Here is a 21,251-nt window from a genome sequence, read left to right as displayed (position 1 = left end):
AAACACGGGTGCTTACTTAAAGTGAGATTTAGTCATCTTTGACTATAAGGGTACTTAGACAACTAATCAGATGTTGACATCTGAAACCAAGACTTTGGGTGTGTCCATATAATACAAAGAAAAGTACATCTTCCAGCTCTGGACAAGCTCTTCAAAACCCACTAAAATAGTGTAACATCTCACCTTACTATAAGGTAATATAACTTCAGGTTGAATGGCAATATGGAATCCCACCATCCTACTTTCAATACCTAAGCTAGCTTGTTCAAAGAGGTATTTGGGCCTTCTGGTGGCGATCAACATGATACATAGATCCAGATTTTAAAAGTGCAAGCAGGTTTTGAATTGTGTTTAGTGTACAGGGTGATTTTCAATAAAGCATGGACTTTACTGAAAAAAACCTGTGACTTGTATATAAATATTTCATGTATGTAAGATGTAACGGCACAATGTAATGGTACTTATGTCGTAGAACTCATGAGAAGTATAACAACAGTAACGAGGGCAGCAACAAGGTGAAAATGGCAAGTACATTTTTATCTCAAGTTATCAGCTGGTGATAATATCATCACGCCTATTCCAATGGCGTAATTTCACATTGCCAATACGCAAATCCCAATTCAACAGCTTGCTGAGCACTTCTCACGCTGTTCAAAATATACAAGTAGTGTCACACCGCAGCTTAAGATGTTCTGGGGAATCACCGTAACCTGCCAAGAGAAACTGATAAGGAAGAGAGGCAGCTAACACCAGCTGATTACTAATCCTCAGGAAGTACTCTACACTGAGGGTTGGCTTTGTGCATTTTTTGTAAAAATAGTTTTCATTTTAAGCAACTATCATACCCTGTATTCTAGAAGAGTCCTCACTGATGCTGCTTCTTAAGCAGCCACGTTCAGACTGCGTTTGGAAAACCGTCTTTACTCACTCGTATTGAACGCCGCCCATTCCCTGCTAGGTAGCTATCAGTCTTTCCTCCCTCTCCTGATACTATTTTTACTTTTTTAGTAAAATGCACAGCCTCTTCCCTAGACGTTACTCCGTGTCTTAGCTGTACATGTGGCTGGTGAATGACAGTTTCAGCTCTTTTTGTCATCACTATGAGCTACTTCAACTACTTTTTATTTTGACACAAGACCTCCTAAAGAACCCAGTCGAGATCAGTTCTTGTCCTCTGTCAGTTACGGCATACATGTGGTTTGCATCCAGAACTCTAACATGGAAATCTATATACTGACACTTTAAAAAAAAATAAAATTATTATCATACACAGTGACCCTCTTGTAGCCAAAGGCACCACGGCCATGATCACCTACACGCAATCATTAGTACCATTATTATCTTGGTGCTCTCAAAGACATAGAGGAAACTCCTCACCATGAGGATTGCGCCACATATGTTTACATATAAAGTTTTAATGACAAACACATATGATCCCATACAAACACATATTACCAAAAGGAAGTCATTAAAGGTAATACTGAAGTCTGGCATTGGAGAGAAGAGGAGGCGGGGGGGAAATCCAGGATACAAACCCCAAAAGACTCCTGCTCTTCTTGAAAGACATTTTCATACTATTCAAGAAATTAACAGAAATCTTTATTTAGTCTGAGACAAGAATTTTGAAAGGGTGAATACTTGAGAAGTGAAAGGAGCTGTTAATTCAGAGTGACTGCGGAAAGTTTTGAGCTTCATCTTTCTAGACAACAGGATATACACAACTCCTACTGGGGACTGTGCATTGACCACCGCCCTTGTTGGGTTGGTTTTGGGTTTGTTTTTGTGTTTTTTTTAAAATGCTCATTACATTGTTCCCACCATTCTAGTATCTTGAATTTCATAATATTGAATAAATAATAAAAGAATTACAAGCATTGCCTATACAGATGCTTTTTCCAAACTTAGAAGTACCCTAACGGAAAAATAATTATTTAGCATTTTCCCTCAGCCTCATTTCTTTCACCCAGTTTGTTTTACTTCTCGTACTGGACTCTCAGAACAAGTACTATGGCAAATATGTTTCTAAAACAGCTACACAAAAGGACTTCAAGATAAGTAATATGTTTATAAATATTTTGGAAGTTAGTGACTTTTCAAATAAATCTTTATCCTTAAGTAAGTTCAGGCTTACACAAACACACACACACAACACAGCTGTTTTCTGGAACATTCTGCATTTTGTACTGCTGAGTTAACCTTCAGCTATTTAGAGGAGGCCTGATGAAATCATTGTACAATCACGACTTACAGACTGATGGTGTTTGTTTACAGCATAATGGTGTTGCTTAATCTTATTTATCTCCTACAGCAGCATTTCGGTAAGAAGATGCTGCTTTTTTTAGAGAGTCTTAAAGGACAGCTTGGGCTTTCCACCTCCCTCCCTATACCTTTTAGAGACTTTTTTCCTTTTAATTTGGAGCATATGTTATTGTTTGGCATGACTGGAGAATACTAGGCACTGAAAACAGAAGCGTGCTTACCTAGAGGTGTGTGAGAGGTAGACATTAGAATAAAGTTAACGAAAAAAATTGCAGAGTCAGTTTCTAATGGCATTCCATCAAATTTTGAAGTTAATATAAAATAAGAGTTTGTAAATAGAATAGAAAGATAAACCAATTTGAATGATCAAATATGTATCGTTGCACTCACCATTTTAGATGATCAATCGATGATGACTAAAATTTCAGGTCTGAAGTCACGTCTGCTCGGTTTTCAGCTCTATCGACTCTTCTTCAACATACCCAGCCGATGGAGGGGAAAAAGTTCAAGGGATTCAAGTTTGTATACCTTGCTGTAAACAAACACAAAAAGAGCCTACCTCAGTTAAGATTTCCCTTTCTCTGGTCCAAAAGTTAACCTTGGAGCTTATAGTCCTTTATTATTGCTTTGGTCTAGGAATCTGTATATTAATGCGTTTGTATGTACATTTTACAAAGGGAAATACTGTATATGATAGATTTATGTCACTATTTAAAAGTTAGTGTTGATCAAATGGAGGTTTTTATTTATTTCGCAATTACCAGTTCTAACCTCCCTCTGTGTGACGGCTAACGGAATGAAAATAAACGCAAGTGTAGAACAGTATCTTACAAGCAGAGCATGAAACTTCCAGTGGAAATCACACTGAGAAAGTTAATTGAGAATACATTAAGACAACTGACTGATCAGATGTACAACATTTTAACAACTGTCTTTTCGGTATCAAAAAATCGCTAGGTTTATTAATAAAAATGACAAGGATAAAGTCCACTACCATCTGAATGCATGGCCACCAGAAGTCAGAATTAACCTCTAAAATCTCAACCAGTTACTTGGTTGGGAAACAGTGGAGAGATTTGTTTAATCCCAGAAGGAAACTGTTCAGGAACTGGGGAGAGGCAGCCTGGGATTCCTGTCTGAGACAGCTGCAAAGTGGATCAAATTAGGAACATATCTTTGCTGCAGAGTAAGCCAGCAGTACTGATGACATTTAGGAAGGAAGAGGGACTGCCATGGGAAGATTTCTCGGGTGCTTTCTCAGTGAGGCAAGGGCAGGTATATAGAGGCACTTCATAGGAGAGAGGGAGGAGAAAATTTCGACTCAGAGCAGAGTTAGGTGCTTCAACACAGACCAGGAAGGATGAGGAGCTGGCTTCTGTGGCGTTACTCCAGGGATGAATATGACATTGCGAAAGGCCTTGAGCAGAACCATATGGTAGAGTTACGACCAAGTTCCTTAAGTTTATCATGATTAATCCCTTACAATTCCTGCAATTATCTTCAAATTTTTATAGCTCGCATCCGGCTGCTAGATGTTCTAATGCCAAAGGAACAGAACGCAGTTCTGGCACGTTTGCACTAAAACCAGCCTTCAAATTTGTGCCCATTTGCCGCTACGGGGCACTGTTGCTTTGTTGCAAGGCACGGAGAACTGGGACAGTTCACCTCCCCCTCTTCAGCTAACCCAGCTCTTTCGAATTTATCCCCTGTACTAACAACTTAACAAAATGCCAGAATGCCACAACTGTTCTGTTCCTGCCCTATATTTAAAAGCAATATAGTTAGTACATAAAGCTGATTTCACCAATAAATCTGCAAGGGTACCAGTGTGCACGATAGTTTGGCTAGAGCGGGCAGTTCCCCTAAATACTTGAACTGCTTCTCGTACTTTTAATAATAAGCCAGGACTGGCATGTCACTGTATTCCACAGCATTCCAAATGCACATTTCAATGTCAATAATCATATTTCTTCTGAATAATAAATGTCAAAATAGAGAGTGTTATTTCTCCTGCTATTCCTGTTTCAGGGCATTGGCTGGATGAAGGAATTTCCCTAGTTCAAACTATTCAGCAATTGCTGCCGATGCTTTTGCTTTGCCACCGACTAGTCTGCCCTGTCTTATTTTCTGCATGACACAAGACTGCTGTCTTTCCTTATGTTACTGGAATGCAGACATCACTTCCAGTTGCTGTGGTTTTTCACCCCTAATTCAGATAGTTTAGCTCTTCATAATTTTATTCACCTGAAGCCAAACAGGCTACGTCACAGATAGCTAGACAATATAAAAACAGAAGTAGAAACCCAAGGCAAATTTAGACCAGCATCAGTTCAGTTCTGCCTCCAATTTAAAATTCATCGCAGGAGCTGTGTCAGACTACAGCAGAAACGGACCCAGAGTCCTTAATTTAGCTCTGTTACCTCATCTAGTCCTCAATTTTCAAGCAAAACCATATTGGCCCCAACTGCTGTGCTAACATTGGCAACAGCTGCTAAAACCAATGTTACCTGGGCTGCCTCTGAAAGTTCGACCAGACCAGAAAGTCTCCTGTGCTTCATAGACAAATTATTCCCTGGAAGCCAAACAGTTCCTCTTAAAACTGCAGTAGAAATGACACTGAGAAAGTTAATTGAGAATACAGGCTTAACCAAATCTGTTCAGACCTTTTTCCTATCTATTAATACAAAAATAGGCATCAAGGGTAACAGAGTTACGTGTTTGCTGGATCATTCTATATGAGGAAAAAATAGGCTTCAGAAGATGGTTCCCGACCAAGCCGGCATTTCAGACACTGCTCCATTCTTCTGCCATTAACTGTGAATACCATTCTTACCCCACCTGACCACTCTATCTGATTGTTTTTCTACAGCACCCCATCAGTTGAGGTGCACTTTTTACTCTGGATAACCAATAACACTGTAGTTGGAAAGACTGAACCTGTAACATCAAGTTTTACCTAGTTTCCCATGAAGGACACGACAGTAATTTGTTGGTTTTTCCCAGTGTCGTCATCTGTTAGCGTACTAAGTTGTCTTTTGGCACCAAACTGTGCTTGGAACTAACTCTTCCCTCTTGATCATCATTCGTGATAAAGAGCCTTCCCTGAGATTTTTAATGGCTAAAGCAATTGTTTCAAGAATGTGAGAGAAATTGGAATACTAAAAACCAAATACCGCGTCTTCAGTTCTCCTCTCACTTCCTCACCCCCTAGAAGACATGCAAGCCAGAGTATCTTTGTGTTTTCCAGTTTTACACAGAATTTTTCTCTCCCACCAAGTAACAAGCATTCTCATATATTATAAAAATGTAATGGTCTCCCAGCACAGCCTTATATAGCTCTTTGAGTAGAATCTCTCTCTAAAAATAGAAATCTCTTTGACATTGAAGCTCCGGGCAGCATGGAAACTGTTGCATTTCAAGCTGAAGCTTTTGGAAAGCGCGCTCTGGATTTCCTTTACAAGTGTCCCACAAATGTGCAAAATGCGCAACCTGTCCTGTCATGAACTTTTGAGTAAATGAGATTTTGTTTGCAGCCAGTGCTGTTGCAGCAATAGTTTCTTAGAAACAAGCAATAAAAAAAGAATGCAGCACTGGCAAAAGGTGCTGGATTTACAGCTCTGCAAAAATAACACCCTTTCTTTCCCCCCCCCCCCGCCCTCATACACAACGGCTGGCCTCTCCCAGACGGCCTGACTGGGCAAGATACCCTGAGTTAAGCCCAACACTTGCACCGAGGACAGAAGGACAGATGAAAACAAGCAAACAGAAATCTCGCGCATCTGTGTGGCAGTTTTTCCAATTCTCAGGCAGACACTCCTCTTGGGAACACACAGAAAGGAAAGGGGCAGGGGGAACACAAATCCTCCCGGTCCGGCTTTTGAAGATGCTGGCAACTTACTCTTATTAAGTCAGGGACAGAAAAAGCCAGCTCTGCCAGCACGCCTGAATTGGAGACTGTAAGAATAGGCGGTCCAATTCTTCAGAGCGCTGAGCCCAGGAGTATTAAACAGAGCTCAGCACCTCTGTATCAGACTTGCTCAGACACGACTGTGCAAGGGCAACAGCCGCAGACGGACTATTGACGTGGGAGCCAGAAATCTGACTCAGCTTCCACAGCTACACTCTGAGAAAAGCAGTATTTCCTCCATGTTCTGACTACAACTATCCATTTGCCATGCCAAAAAAGTTATGCTTCGATCACTGTAATATTCCCCTGGCAGCATATTTAACATGAAACTGAAAAAGTGCTGTTATTTCCAAATTAACAAATACAAGTGAGTCCTGATCTTAAAATCTGAATGAGGAGATGGCTATATGATTCTAGCCTACCTTGAGAGAGGATTTTTCAGCCTTCAGTTCCAGGGCAAGTCTCATGCTCTGCCTGCAAGATACTTCATTTTTACTCTGGTTGGCCCCACAGTGGAATTCTGATACAGTGCCTTACACAGTATTTTATTTAAGAGCTGAAAGGCAGCTCCTGAATACTAAATCCCCATGTCAATTTTATGAAACATGCACAAATTGATAAATGGGTTCAAAGACTGCCTACGCAAGAAAGGATTAAGGGGGCAACAAAGTAAGTCTTTGCAATAGACATGCTTATTCCTATTTCTTTTATAATTATTTTGAGTTAAAGCCATTTCAGATTAAACCACTGAAAAAGAAGGAAGAACTTTATGTGATGTTTGCATCAATTCAACTATGACTATCTTAAAGCTTGATCAAATTAAATTAAGGTAAATTCTGAATATATTCTAAGCCTAAAAAACTGCGACCCAGATAGGGAAATCTTCATGGCAGATTATTAATTGTTTAGTTAAAAGCACAGGTCTAAATAAGTTGCTCAGTGTTGTTATCAGGCAAGTGGCAAAGTCCACAGAGGTAATATTTTTGCCTCCTCGTTTCCTTGGAGGCTTCAGAAACATCTCGTGAGAGTCTCCAGCCACCGTTTCCCCCCTCACTAGGGCCTCCAGCACAAGCAGAGAAACCTTGTCTCCTGTGTTGGTAGAGCAAACCAGAAGCAGAGCACTGACCTCCCCTGGGAAGCATGCAGATCCTTGGCGGGCATTCACCCTCTCAGCCATTATTTCTGCTTTCCTGGCCACCCCTAGTTGAGCCACCAGGGAGAGGTGAGGCTTCTGAACAGCCAAATTCCCTCATGAGTCACAAAAAAGGAGCCATCCAGGACAGCAGCCAGGTGACACTGGAAGGCCTCTACATGAACCATTGTACTGGCATTCACCAAACATTCACCCAGTTCGGCAGAGCTTTCCTTTCCAAGCTCCAAGGTGGGCTGGGCTGGTATTGCCCTCAGTTTTAAAAAGTTGTTTCAAAACATCACACGCTAAGTGTAAGGGATGCGAAGTAAATTAGAAGACTGATAACTGAGTTTGCATACTTTTTGTTTGTTTGTTTGTTTAAATAGCGACTCCTGGGAAATTTGTCTGAAACTCTGTCATAGCTAAAGCCATTAGCCAATATAAATTTGTCCATAAACTAAGATATGAGGAATTGGGCAAGTAGAGAAATGTCAGGGAAGAGTGAAATTTGGGTGACAGTGAAATAGGCAGTTCTGAAATTTGGCCAGTAGAGAACTTTCCAGGGAAGTAGAGAAGCTTCAGTCTAGCTGAATTATTTTGAGAAGTGAAAGAAATAAAAATAGCTCAAGAGAGAACAACATGGTGGAGTTTAATGTGAAATCCATCTTTCACAGAGGACTATTACCATAACTGTAAGTTTTATTTAGATGGGCAGTCCAGCTAAAGATGACTGCAAGTAACGGGAGCTGGAACTTAGCTCCTGTATTGAACGCTCAGCTGAGCCTGGGCCACTCTTTGATCCATACTTCTCCAATGACTTGGAGCTTTGTGCTTTCCTTTGACGATTCAGCATTGGCCGCTTTATTTGTTCACAATACAATAACTGTTTGATGTATATTATCTAGGTGCCGCATTTACCAGATGCTCGTGTTAGTTGGCTTCTTTGAACGATCCGATTCGTTTGTGCTAATGCAGTCCCAAACGCCCCCTTACCCCGTAATTTGAGATCTGGCCCAACCGTGCTGAGCATTGTACGCACAGAAAGCTCTCATAATAAACACAGTGCCACCGCTTTCTCTATTGGAAGTGAGGCAAAGCTTCTAGTTACCTCTTCATGATCCTTCTGGTGTTGACTGAACCGCTGCCTCGGCAGTGAGGCAAGTAGCAAGAAATACATCCCTGGGCACACATTTCAGTATAACCTTGACATCATTGACAGTGATAGCTACAGCCCTCGCTGAAACAGAAACCTGCAAGACGGCATTTGCTTCTTCTTGCTGCCTTCGCTATTCCTTTTGGGAGGATGATCATATGCCATGCTTGTATATTTGCAAACTCATGACATAACGTTAAGGGATTGTCATAAACAATACCATTTCTGGGAACGGACTGAGGAGACTGAATAACGATTTCATTTTAACTGTCACTGGAGTAGTTTTGCTCTAAGGATTAAATGTGTCATCTCATATCCAGATCTGTAACGAGAACCCTCCGTCCCTCCCTGCCTGTTCCCTGTCCCCCCACTTCAAGAGAATTTGGGCAGATGACCAGTGGAGTGAAAATGAGACCGGGGAGCCACACAGGACAGAGTAATTGATACAGGATATGAAGCTAGGAATGAGTGGGTTTGACAAAGTGCACACTAGCAGCTGAGTGGCTCATTTGCCTGCTAGTAGGATGGATTTATGGCCTGTATCTCACTAATTAAGAAGCCAGTCATCCCCACCACCACCCCAAAAACCCCACACACCCTCTGTGTCCCCCTGCAAACATTGCTTAGTCTGAAAGGCAGGTAACAGCACAAACCACCAGATTCCACTAACATGCTTTGGGCTAAACTGAGGAAAAGTACAGAGACCTCCAGAAAACTCTTTCGCTCCAAACTCACCATTCTCCCACCGAAACCAAAAGATTTTCACATCTCAGCACTGCTCTTATTGCAGCGCTGGGTAACTTTGCAGCTGGTAATAGAGTCTTTTCTCTTATTCAAATAGACTCTCTTTTCTTCCTTGCCACCTTTGGCCCACAGCAAGGAAGGTGCCAAAAGTGGTCTGAAGCTCCCAGTGATGTTCCTGGGACGATGTACCCTCTACTATTGCTCAGGCCTGTGCTAAAGGGCAGCCAAAAGCTGTCCTAGCAGAAAACTGCGAATTACCAGACTCAGCCTAATGGCTCTGCGTGCTCTGTAATCAGTCATAGCTGGGACTTGCAAATCTGCCTCAAATCTCATTCATAAACCTCTTCTCAGAAGGTAGTTAATCCTAGATTATGTAGTTTATTTTACAGATCAGAGGTAGGGGAAACTAGCTGCAGCTGAAACTCATAAGCCCGCCTCAGTCCTCCTGAGACAAACCTCAGGACAACTCCAAACTTCACAGAAGCCCAGGGCAGTCCAGGCAAAGCAAGGAAGCACCTATTCAGTTTGGAAGCCATTTAATGATAGCTGAATGCAAGCTTGCTCAGCGTGAACGCTGCTCTCGCAGCAAACAGCAAGCATGCTTACTAACCCCACACGAGGCCCCAGGGCTCTGCCAGCATAACCCTCTCCCAGAATGGTGCTTATTTGCCACCTGATCCTTAGTCACCACAACAGAAATGCCCAAGTTTGGGCTGTTCTTCTAATGCTGGTCTGAGTCTGGAACCTCAGTTCCACACTGTCACCTGTAACTGCGTCCACATCAGCACATTTCACACATGAGCATGCCGCAAAAGCAGTAAGAGATTTCGCTCTTTAAGTTACATCTGGAAGTTTGGAAAGAAGTCTCAACAGGCCTCTGGATAGCTAATGTTGATTTTAATTAGGCCAGAACATGGCGCTCTGTGTCAGAGGCCTAGAAAAATCAAGTGTTGTATCAATATTTTAAAAGGATAAACACGACGAATTATATGTTCTGATATCAGCTCTGACTCTATTAATGGAAGAGTCAGTATGGTGACTCAGAGAATCAGGAATACGCAATTAATGATTATGGAAGATTGTGTATTCGAGTTCTCTCCCAACTCTGTCAGGGAAACCTGTAATCATGTTGATGTAACATGCTTTTTCTAAGGACTTGCCATAGCAACACAGATTTTGCCTGAGAAATTGAGAACAGCTCATTCCTAAACCACTTAACAGTACGTACTCAGTTTGTTCTTGTTTACAGTTAAAGCCATATGAATGTATTTTAGAGCTAAAGACAGTCTCCTGACTCCAGCACCCCCCCTCTGTTTGTGTGCCTCCTCTCTTTTTGCCTCCATTTGCCTCCAAAGACCTGCAACTCCTCTTCCTAGAGGATGGCAGTTCCTGGCATGGTTCAGGCATATCTGCTCAGTATCTTCCTCATACAGTTATCCCACTTTCGAGTTCTGCACCTAGCCCATACATCTTTGCTTTACAGCGCTGCATGATGTGATACAAACTCAACAGAACGGACTAAAATATACCATGGCTCATGTATCTCACAGTTAAACAAAGAGGAAGCATATGGCCACTTTTTCCCCCTTCCTTCTCATTTATGGGGAGAGAAAGAATCCAGGGGGTTGTTTCGTTTTGTTGGGTTTTTTTTCCACAAGAAATTGAATTGCAGGTCTGAAAGTGCTTAAATTTTTAGTTACTTCTCACATACCTTTGCTGCTTTCTACCATCAGCCGCAAGTCTAGGCTAGAAATGCTGTTCTCTTTGTAACAGAGTACACATACCCTATTATTATCTTAGCACCATCAGAACATAAGTACTTTCAGATGGCAGTTTTTGCTTTTCACCTTTCATTTACCTGTCCTTTGACTGCAGTTTTGGTGTAAGAAATGTGCCAGTTTTTCTCCTGGGAAGACGCTGTGCAAGCATACAGCAGTTCCACTGCTGTATCAGTGACAAGAGTTCAGCCCAAGATTAGGCAGTGGATGTGATTACCACAAGGACTGTCTACTGTAGTACTTCCAACGTTGCCTTGAACTGTTCGGTAGCAGCTACTCTAGACATTTGTATTTCTTCTCTGTATTAGGCTATATTATTCTCCCTTAAGCTTATCATCACGGAAATTCTTTTCTTCAGGCTATAAGCTATACTGTAGCTAAAAGACTTTTGATGCTATCTATATACTAAAGCACTCAGTAAAGATGAATTGTTTTCTCAATCCCAAAGAAGCATTGGCAATTCAATTACCTCAGGTAATTACCACAGGGGGTGGTGGGAAAGAAGAAATGAAAACGCAGCTACAAGGTTCACAGAGAGATCAGAGTTGCTTAGGATTTAAAAATAAGCCAGGAAGCACATAGCCGGTCACTATTCAAGCAGGGCAAGGAGAAAAGGGGAATGGAAATAGAGCTGTCAATGCATAGCCACACTATTGGGAGGCAACGGCATCATTCCTCTCCTTGTCACATGTTCACCGATTCACCAGCAGCACTAGTGAAAAAGAAAATCAGCACAACGTTTTAGTTTCGGCACATCAACTACAAGTGTGCAGTAGTACACCCCAAAAAGAATAATCCGTAGCCAGGCTATATGCTAGATGTGTTGGGCAAAATGAATAACAAACTTTAAGTGCTGTACCCAAGCTTGCTATTGGGAAATCTGCTGCGTTGCAGCATACCAGATCAATATTTCAGAGGTCATTATCTCATCCCTTCTTCAGCTGCTAACTTTGGATTTCTGCCAGAGAAAGGCAACCACGAGCAAGATGATACACCAGTCCATTAGGCAAAGCTTTTGGGAATTTGAGCAGGCTTTTCTTTTCACTGAGCTCAGTCTGCTCTCCGGTTCCAAATGGCACAAGAGCTCCGTCAATATATAAATGGTCAAACATGTTCTTTAACCCTCCCACAACTGTATGTACAAGAAGTGGTACCAAACTGCATTTGTTGAATATACTATGAAAAGAACATTATGGGAAGGAGGAGACAAGAGTTACCAAACTGAACCAGTGCGCTCAAGAAGTGTGATTTCACATGTAGTGTGCAACCCATTTGGAAATATAATTAGCTTTACAGGCAGACATGAAACCCATCTCTACAACAGTGGATGTGTCTAGGAGCCTTCCCTGAAGACCAGAAGCAGAAAAGTGTGTGCTGAACTGCCAAATTCCCAATACCATTATCCTGCTACTGGGAAGAAGTCACCTCAAAGAGGCGACAGGAAATATTTCTGTTCTTACTTTGCAAGCCAAAGATACTTCATTATTCAAAGCTTCCTCTCATGAAAAGCATTCAGCAGATAGCTTAGAAGCATACTTGTTTAACCCACCTAATTAACAGTCATTCGGATGGTCTCACTAATCCTACTGAGCAAATTTGACACACATTCCCCAAAGAATGGGACATAAAGACTTTAAGGGTAAAACACAGAAAACTATACTTTAATTATATTATCTATATTTATACCAGCGAAAGTCACAGCACTCCAGCTTTAGCATCTAACAGGCTTTAGGGGCAAGGCTCCTTACTGAATGCCTATGCATTCAGAGGAGCTACGGAGGGGCTGGATCTCACGCTCTGATGAACCTGCCCTGTCTGAAGGTTTTATATTGTGGCTTTTAATGTGACTGAGTCTGAAGGAAACTAGCTTTTCTGGTGGAGACATTCAGTATCGAGAGGATGGGAACTTGTGTCAGCTTGATGCTAACTCACCTCCAGGCAGCACAGATGCAAATAGCTTGAACCACATAATGAAGCAGATTCATACTCAAATTTAGGCATGGCTAATGAAAACAGACTAGAATTTATAAGAGTAAAATATATACAGCTGTCATGGATTTTGAGCTTCCTTAAAATTTAATGCCTAAGCTTGAGCTCTGGCCTGCCAAAAATGCTGGGTCTTCAGTTTAGTCCTGAACCTGGTATTTCCAATGAATTTATGTGGACACAAAGCCCAGACTGGAGTTCTAGGCAGGAACATTTCCTAATTAAATGGTTCAAGGAACTCCTACGTTATGCTACCATTACTCAGTTAAATCTGTGAATGGCTCAGATTCCTTTTCTGAAGATCTGATTGCTCTTTCCTGTCTGCACATTGCTACCTTTCTATCTACTGGCAACTACTTACTCTTTATATACATATTCAAAGAGGAAACTGAGAATGCAAAGGTCATTTAGTTTTCCTCAGGTCTGACAACCAGCTGCAGCTTGTCCCGTTTTGTTACCCTGATATGTGGACCAGGAAAATTAAACACTTTCTGACCTTAGGTTTTTCCCAGCTGTTTGTCTGAAGTATGTCATGATCTCCAATATCTGTGTGTCACCAATGACCCTCACAAACACAGTATTAAAGAGATGAATTTTAGACAAATTTAGCTGAAGTGTTGGAAACTTTTCTCAAAGTATGTGGAAGAGCTGGCAAGGTAATAGCTGTGAAGACTTTTGCTTTCTTGCTGAAGACACCAATTCTGGAGTTAGCATAGGAGCTGCATGTTAACCATGTAACAGAAAGCTATCTCTTGTACAGACAGATTCCAGGCATGATAAACTGTTGTATGGCTACTAATTCCATGCGCTTGAAAACCCAGAGTGAGCTCAAGACCTGAATGGCATGTGTATATAGACATAAATAATCCACAAGAATATGCTAACTTCAAGCCTAGATTTATCAACCAGTAAAATAAGTGGTCTAACTTTATTATGGGTTTAGTAGGTTTGGAGTTTAGTTTTTTTGGCCTTTTTTCTTCGGATTCCCCTACTATTTTAAGCATACAGCCTACAAGTTGCAGTCATGACTTAGCTTCCAAACCATGATGCAGGTCAAAGCATCTTAAATAGAGTTATTCCAGCAAAGGCCTTGATTCCTTGTACGAAACAGGATCTACAGGCTGATTGACAGGCCATATCTTTGTTTCCAGAGGTGTTGATTTAAAGCTGGAAACTGACAGTTTCTTTACAGACAGAGCTGACAAAACACAGACATTTAAAACTACAAGTATAATTTTAAATAGCGTCAGGTTTAGAGATGGAAGGCAAAGACTAGATCCTTATGGATTGGAAAGGTCAAAAAAGGCTTGTGTCACTGATTATATTTTTTAATAGATGGCTACATAGTCAGAGAACAGAGAATTCATATCTGAATTTTTGGATGGGTATTAATATCTATATGCAAAGAAGAAACAGGTCACTTTTTTCTTAAGACTTGTGTTTATACAGCCCATACTATAACTTGTGATGGCAAAGCCTGGGGATGCGGAAGAAAGCGTTAAGATGGAAATACATTTGGGTGTTCTTATTGTGCACCCTAACCCTTGTAAACAATGAGAATATTGTAAACCTGAGTTTAAAAAAAACACAACCAAAAAGAAGGCATGTGAGATTGTCACTGTGTCACCTCTCTTGATTACATGACCATGGATTACCATTACCTCGCACATGTCCCACCACCTGCCTGGGAAGATTCAGAACATCTTTGGTGGAAGGGCTGGTGCTCTGGACTGAGAAGCACTGGCAAATGCTGGTTTGCACTAAATTGTGAGCTGAGACCCGGGATTCTGACTTAGCAATACCAGCGTTTATCAGCCTGAAGTCTCTGAGTTACTTAAAGTATCTACAGACATCCCTAAAAAACCCAAACACATTATGAGGTAGGTTTAACTTACTGTACAGACGTTTATATCTAAAACCCAAAAAGCTTCCTAACTGAAGGTTGCTTTTTTTGTCTGAAGGACTCCTGCGTGCATAAACATTGTAAAAAAAGCCCTAGAGTCCCAGTTTACAAACTGTGCCTGAATTCAGTTCATTTGTAACTTAATTTTGAATTGCCTAATTTCATACAACTAAAACCACTAATACTCTTGTATTATACAATTGTGCCACTCAATGCTTCTGCTTCCTGCCCATAATAAAGCACTGCACATTGTTAATTTTACTAGAGTGACAGGTAACTTTTAAATATATTTAAATACATTTACTGGCCACTGCCTTTGCTGTAGGGTTTATAATAGAAAAGATGAAGTGCCTTTTTTTGTTTGGTTTTCTTTTAATGCCGCCTACAGGAAACACTGATGCCTGATCCCGAACTTTATGACTAACACCTAGCTAATCAATTAATGAGAAAAGTAACTTCTGGAAAAGTATGAGCTAATGGCTGACATAATTAAACTAACTATTGATCACGTTAGCTTACTTATACTGGCCTTAAACATATTTAAAAGAAACGTATTAGCTATCTAAATTTAGTGCAGCAACAAAGGCAGGCCTTTAATTGTGGCAACACTACGTTGTACTTAGCAAAGTGACAAAGCTGAGTTCCACATACACTTTGTGTACTTCCACATGTAGTACTATTTGCCACTTTGTCAGCAAGCAGAACACAACTTTGTTTAATTGCTTAGATTTTGGATCATTTCATCACTGCCACTGTGTTTTGAATCACTTTGAATCACCACCTCTTTTGCAGCCAAGACTAAGTCATATTCATCAGTTGACTTCCTTGTTATTTCTGGTATATAATCCATTTAACTTTGATTTTTAACTTTAATTTTACCTTCTGTTAAAGTGAAAATGTCTGACTGCATCCCAAACGTTTTAGATTCAGAAACATCAGATCTGTATTCAGGGTGTCACATATTAGAACTGTTAAGTTGTTTCTTTTAGGGAAAATATTACTTATGAAAAGAGTACATCAAACACTCGTTGCTTTAATGCTATTATGAAACAAGAAAGAAGAGGCAGTGTCTCCACACTCCTAGCCCCACTCCCCCTTTCTCACATACTGTTACCTATTATCTCTGCTTCTTTCCCCTTTTCATCTCTCTGACAGTACAATTGAACAGTTGTCTCTTAGAAACCAGACATCCTGTTCTATGCTCAGACCTGTATTTTTTACAACAATAAAAGAATCACTATTTCTGAAAGACTAAAACCCCCTTAAAACACTCACTCCATTCACAAGATACTTCTGTATCCAGAAGCAGTTCTCAACACAAGTAGACAAACTCATACTTGGGCTCACAAGCGTGAAGCAGTGTACTGACACCACGTGAGAGGTTTTACCGGTGCTTACCATCTAGTTGCATATTCACGCCTCAAGCTGGTGTAAGGATCACATGCTATAACCTGGGGAGAGGAAAAAAAAAAAAAGCCTTTAGAAACCTCCTGATACTAAAAAACCGCTAATGGTTACTCAGTTACCTGGTGGACAATCGCTGAAGAGAGATACTAAAATCTTAATGTTACATGCAGAAGAGTCATGTAAAGTGGCAGGTAAATAGACGCTGCTTCTAGAATAAAAATGTATTACACAATTTCTGTATAATTGGAAGGCCTAGACTTATTATTTTTACCTAAAGAGAAAACAGGTCACCGCAAGATTATCTAAGGGCACAGTTTGCTATTGCAGTAAAAAATACTGCTTTAAAAGCTGGCTGGTTGTCGGGTCTGAGAAAGTAACCTTAAACTGTAAATCATTATTCTACAGGGACATAACAGTAGTCAAAGGACATATCCTTGTTAAGCACCCTTCACCCTTTGTTATTGATGTTTAATCATCAGTCTGAATGAAAACACAAAGTCACTGCTGGTAAAGTTTGCAGCTGACATAACTAAAGTAGTAAACAATAACGAAGGCAGACAACCGGTCTGCAGAAGTCCCGTTTGCCTGGTAAGCCATGTTATTTTGGGCAACATGTTTCATCATAACAAAACACAAGGCCAGCCATCAAAGACTCAAGACTAACACTGAGGGCTTACATGTGTAAACAAGGTTCACTGAGACCAGCTTCAGGCCTTGAGGGCCATACAACACTTCAGAGGAGTCGTCAGGAATCAAGTAGGATATTCAACTCAGTAGCCTCTTCCAGAGGTGGCCCCTCAATGAAAGAAACAACTCTCTCTGTATAAGCAAGGGACCTTAAATAGCAGGAAAGTGCATTTCCACTACATCCAGTGGCAATATTTTCTGTTTTGTTGCCTAAAAGCTGCTGGCAAACTGAAAAAGGATCAGTAAATAGTTCGGAGAATACCTCATGGTTTGGAAAGCTTGCTTTGAATTGAGAATATTGCTGTGCAAATATATGTGTATTTTAAAGCATCAGAAGTCTTAGTTTAATACATAGAGGTTTAGGCTAAATGGATTGTGCTTATGCTCAGGTTCTCATTTTCTCAGACTGGTTGCTCAGCCAGGCTACATCTGAAGTACTTCACTGAGACGCATGTCCCAGATACAGGCGTGTACTCCTGGCAGCACACCAGAATAAGATATACATCATCCTTCCAAAAAGTCACTGGTAAAGCAAGACTATGAAACATCCTAACAATTTCTTAGTTGCACAATTGGAGGACCAGGACTGCAGAGCGTCCTCAAGTCCATTTGCCTGGCTTTAAATTCCAACTCATTGACCTTGTTATCAGGTTCAACATACCTCAACTCTCTGATCTGCTTATTATAGGGCTCAGACACACAACCAAGATCATGAGGTGGTAAGCTGAGCCCCAGTTGCTGTCTGTGCATCCACTTGCAGCCACAACAAGTAACAGGTGCATCTACTTCAGCTTTTTAGCTTCATCGGGATTACATTTTTGAAGCAAGTTTCCCTATTATCCTGATTTACCATATGTTGTACAAACTAAACTGCTTTCAGATTAAATCCAAGAAGCAGATCTAATACTTGCTACCTGGCAAGGAGTCCACAGCTGACAGAACGAGACCAGAGCAAGTCTAAAGTAAAACCACTACAGCATACACAGCACGAAGGCTGGGCACCCAGCATTAGCTTTCTCTACAAAACCCCTCCTTTGCCCCACACGGGTACGAGCACAGCCACTGTGTATCCCTCAATTTATTCCATCTTCCAATGGTTAAGAAGCTACTGAAATTGCCATGTGCTGCAGGCACCCATGACTACCCCAGCCCCAGCAGCATCCCACAGCTACCACCGACCCACAGTGAGTTACTATCCCACACTTTTCCCCCCACATGCCTGTGCCTTTGGGATGTGATCTCACAACTTGTGCATCACAGAACCCAGACCTTACTCACTCGCAGCTTCCAGCCCAAGTCTTCGCAGACCCTCCTGGAGAGCCTCGGGACGGCCCCCAGCCCCTGGCTGCAGCAGCTGCTTGTGAGTAGGTGCCAGGTAAGGGGGTGAGGAGCCCTTCACCAGCTCCTCCAGCCTTCTGTCCCAGGGAGCAGCGCTGCTGCTGCTGCTTGTGCGGGCTCATGCTCCACTGCTTACAGGGCTCCCGACTTCTCCGTGGTGCTCAGATAACAGCCAGCATCCAGGCTAAGTTCTTCACCAAGGAAGTTTCCCCTAAGATTAACATCTCCGTAGAGACGAGGAATTGCTCAGCACTTGACATTTTAAGCAGCAAGGGGCACTCCTGACAGTGGGAAATTCTGCGCACAGGAGCAATCTGGGAACAAAAAGAAATTACATACTTCAGGTAAATTGTCCAAGTAATGCAGCACTGTTCTTCACACCCTCTAGCAACAGCGATCTAAACAACTGAAATTAGAGACTATTATAACAAATGGCTCAGAATAACCTGAAGTCTTTATGTAAAACTATTTATATACAACACTTTAATACTGTTAAGAACTGAGAAATCTAAAACTCCTTATGGGCAGAGCATGCACTGCATTGACTAGTCAGTACTGCTGCAATGCCAGTACACCTTGTACAATGATTTCCTTAAAACTTTTGGAATTCAGAGTAAATATTTCCATTGCCATTTCATTGGAAATTTTGTGGCTGAAAGAAAACTGAAGCATTCTAATTGAGTGCATGATATACAACTTGGAGAATAAAAAGGAAGAGTCCTGACTGAGGGGGATCAGAAAACAGGCAGCGACACAGGCAGCACCAGGGCAAAATGGGCTAAAACGCTTCAATATGCCCCAGGAGCAGGGGGTGTCTTGACAGATGTCTTGACAGGTTCAGCACAAACAGTACAGTCGCAGCTTCGCGGCGTTACACAGGTATTGCAAGCATTGAAAAACTAAGGAAATCTTTACAAACATGTTTTTCTAGTGATGAGATCCCATTCACAAATTTTACGGGAAAAAACACTTTTTTCTTTCTAAAGAATGCTCCAGGCCAAAGCAGATAGGAGAAACGAGTCACCAAGGAGGCCTGGGCTGCGCTATACGGCAAGAGCAATCGCTAGTTTCTGAAGAATCTCTTCTGCTTTACAACCAAATATGCCTTGCCCATAAGTTCCCAAGAACTGGATAAAGGTTTCTTACTGTCCCTTGTGTGACCAAGTTGTATTTCTGCTAACAAAGGCAGCTTTTGTTTCCCAGTGGGCTTGTCAAAGGCTTTCAGCCAGAACTTCCTTTGAGAGAAAACTGTCCACTAAACACATATTTTACGAGGAAAATCCTGCTTTCCACAAATCTTCTTGATTTTTTTTCCCAGAAATCTGAAAAGTTTTGGTTTACATGAGTAAAGGATTTGTTCATTTTTCTGTGTTTCCAGTGAGGACAAATAAACAAACCCAGAAACAATTACAGCTTGCCTGGCAAGGCAGTCTACATACTGCTGAGTGACCCGATGATATCCTGCGGCTAAAATAACACAAATTATGATGGTCTACTTCTACCCTAGCAGCAACCTGCTATAATTTACTTGACAACCTGCCCTTGCTCATTTTTGGTCCGTGCTCTCTCCTCCCTTTTATTCCCCCAACAGAAAGACACACAAAAAGAAGGATAATACTGAGGTGATTTTATATAGACATTGTTCAAATTTGGGAGGCACAGGTTCCTCTGGGGGAGGCTGGGAAAAAGGCTGGCATACAGTCAGGAGAACCATTAATACGTACAGCATGTGCAGTGTGATCCTGCAATAGCAAAATCATGCTAAAGGTTTGATTCACGTGGATAAACCTGGATATATAATACTGAGAGGAAATTTGCTCTGATGTGCTGTATGAACTGAAATTCTACCGGAGGGTGAGCTATAGCGACTTACAGTAATTTCTGGGGCTGAGTTTTTGTACGAAGGTCCAAATATCTCACAGTTGTGATCTTTCGACAGTTCACAAGGCAGCAAAATGGACTTTTGCTTTTTGACAGAAATCACTGAAATTATGGAATGGGTAACAGTTGCTCTCCTGAGACAGCTGTAATGGTAATCTATGACAGAACTGACTCAAAATTCTCACTTAAGAAAGAAAGAAAAACAAGTTTTCTTCTCACAATCAAGGTATCACGTTATGCTATTTCCGAGTTCACATGTTGCTATAATTGCTGTTTATGTTTTTTTTTGAAAAAAGAGTCACTCTGATCTCTTCCTAGCATCCACATTAAATATTTACATTCAGGCCTAAGATGTCTTGTAAAATTTTAATAGCATACCCTCCTATTTAAAAATACAATAACAAAACCTCAACCCAAATCCTAGCGCATATATGAAGCGAAACATTCTTAAACACTGTTTAAACTGTCATTTCTTCCCAAAGTACAAGGATGTTTATGCCCTTGCCTAAGGGGAGATAAACAGAGCAGCATACCACTCCATATTTGTAAATGTTAACTCTGCAAGGTAGAAACTGGCTTCTGTATGCACCAGGCTTCTGTTTCTTCACTGCCCTAAAAGCCATAATATGACATAGGGGTATGTATACATTGAAACAACAAAGATATATGGCCCTGCCACAGAAAAACGTGCAGTCTCACTCTTTACTCCATGAATCATCCTGACTCCAAGAAACTTTTCGAGATTGCCTCCAGAAATGTGTCTTAGGTACCAAACCAGTGGCCTGATAGCATATCACGGGTGATTCCGTGGCTCTGTGGGACAGCTGCACCCTCAAATCCGGTGTACATCAGGAGTAACTTCCCGAGAGTCAGTGGGGACTGACTCTGCTGCTGCGAGTGTGGTAGAACTATACTACTTCTTTAAAAATTTTCAAGGAAATGCTACAAGAACTAATAAGGATAACATAGCAACCACCAACTGCATATCTTATAAGGCCAAAGCACCCACAGCAACAGGTAGAAGACTGAGAGCAAAGAACCCAAGGACAGCCCTTTTATGAGTATGTGTCATTCTA

The 21,251-nt window shown here is 41.3% G+C and overlaps 1 protein-coding gene across 2 annotated transcripts in view; it reads left to right on the top strand.

The window, feature by feature from the left end:
* SYNPO2 (synaptopodin 2) overlaps positions 1-21,251 on the top strand; it is a 91,440-nt gene that overhangs the window by 39,421 nt on the left and 30,768 nt on the right. The window lies entirely within an intron of this gene.

Source organism: Chroicocephalus ridibundus, chromosome 5, assembly GCF_963924245.1.
Source record: "Chroicocephalus ridibundus chromosome 5, bChrRid1.1, whole genome shotgun sequence".
In the NCBI taxonomy this organism is placed as follows: Eukaryota; Metazoa; Chordata; class Aves; order Charadriiformes; family Laridae; genus Chroicocephalus; species Chroicocephalus ridibundus.
Note: the sequence above shows the minus strand (reverse complement) of the source record. Positions and strands in the feature narration are given on the sequence as shown.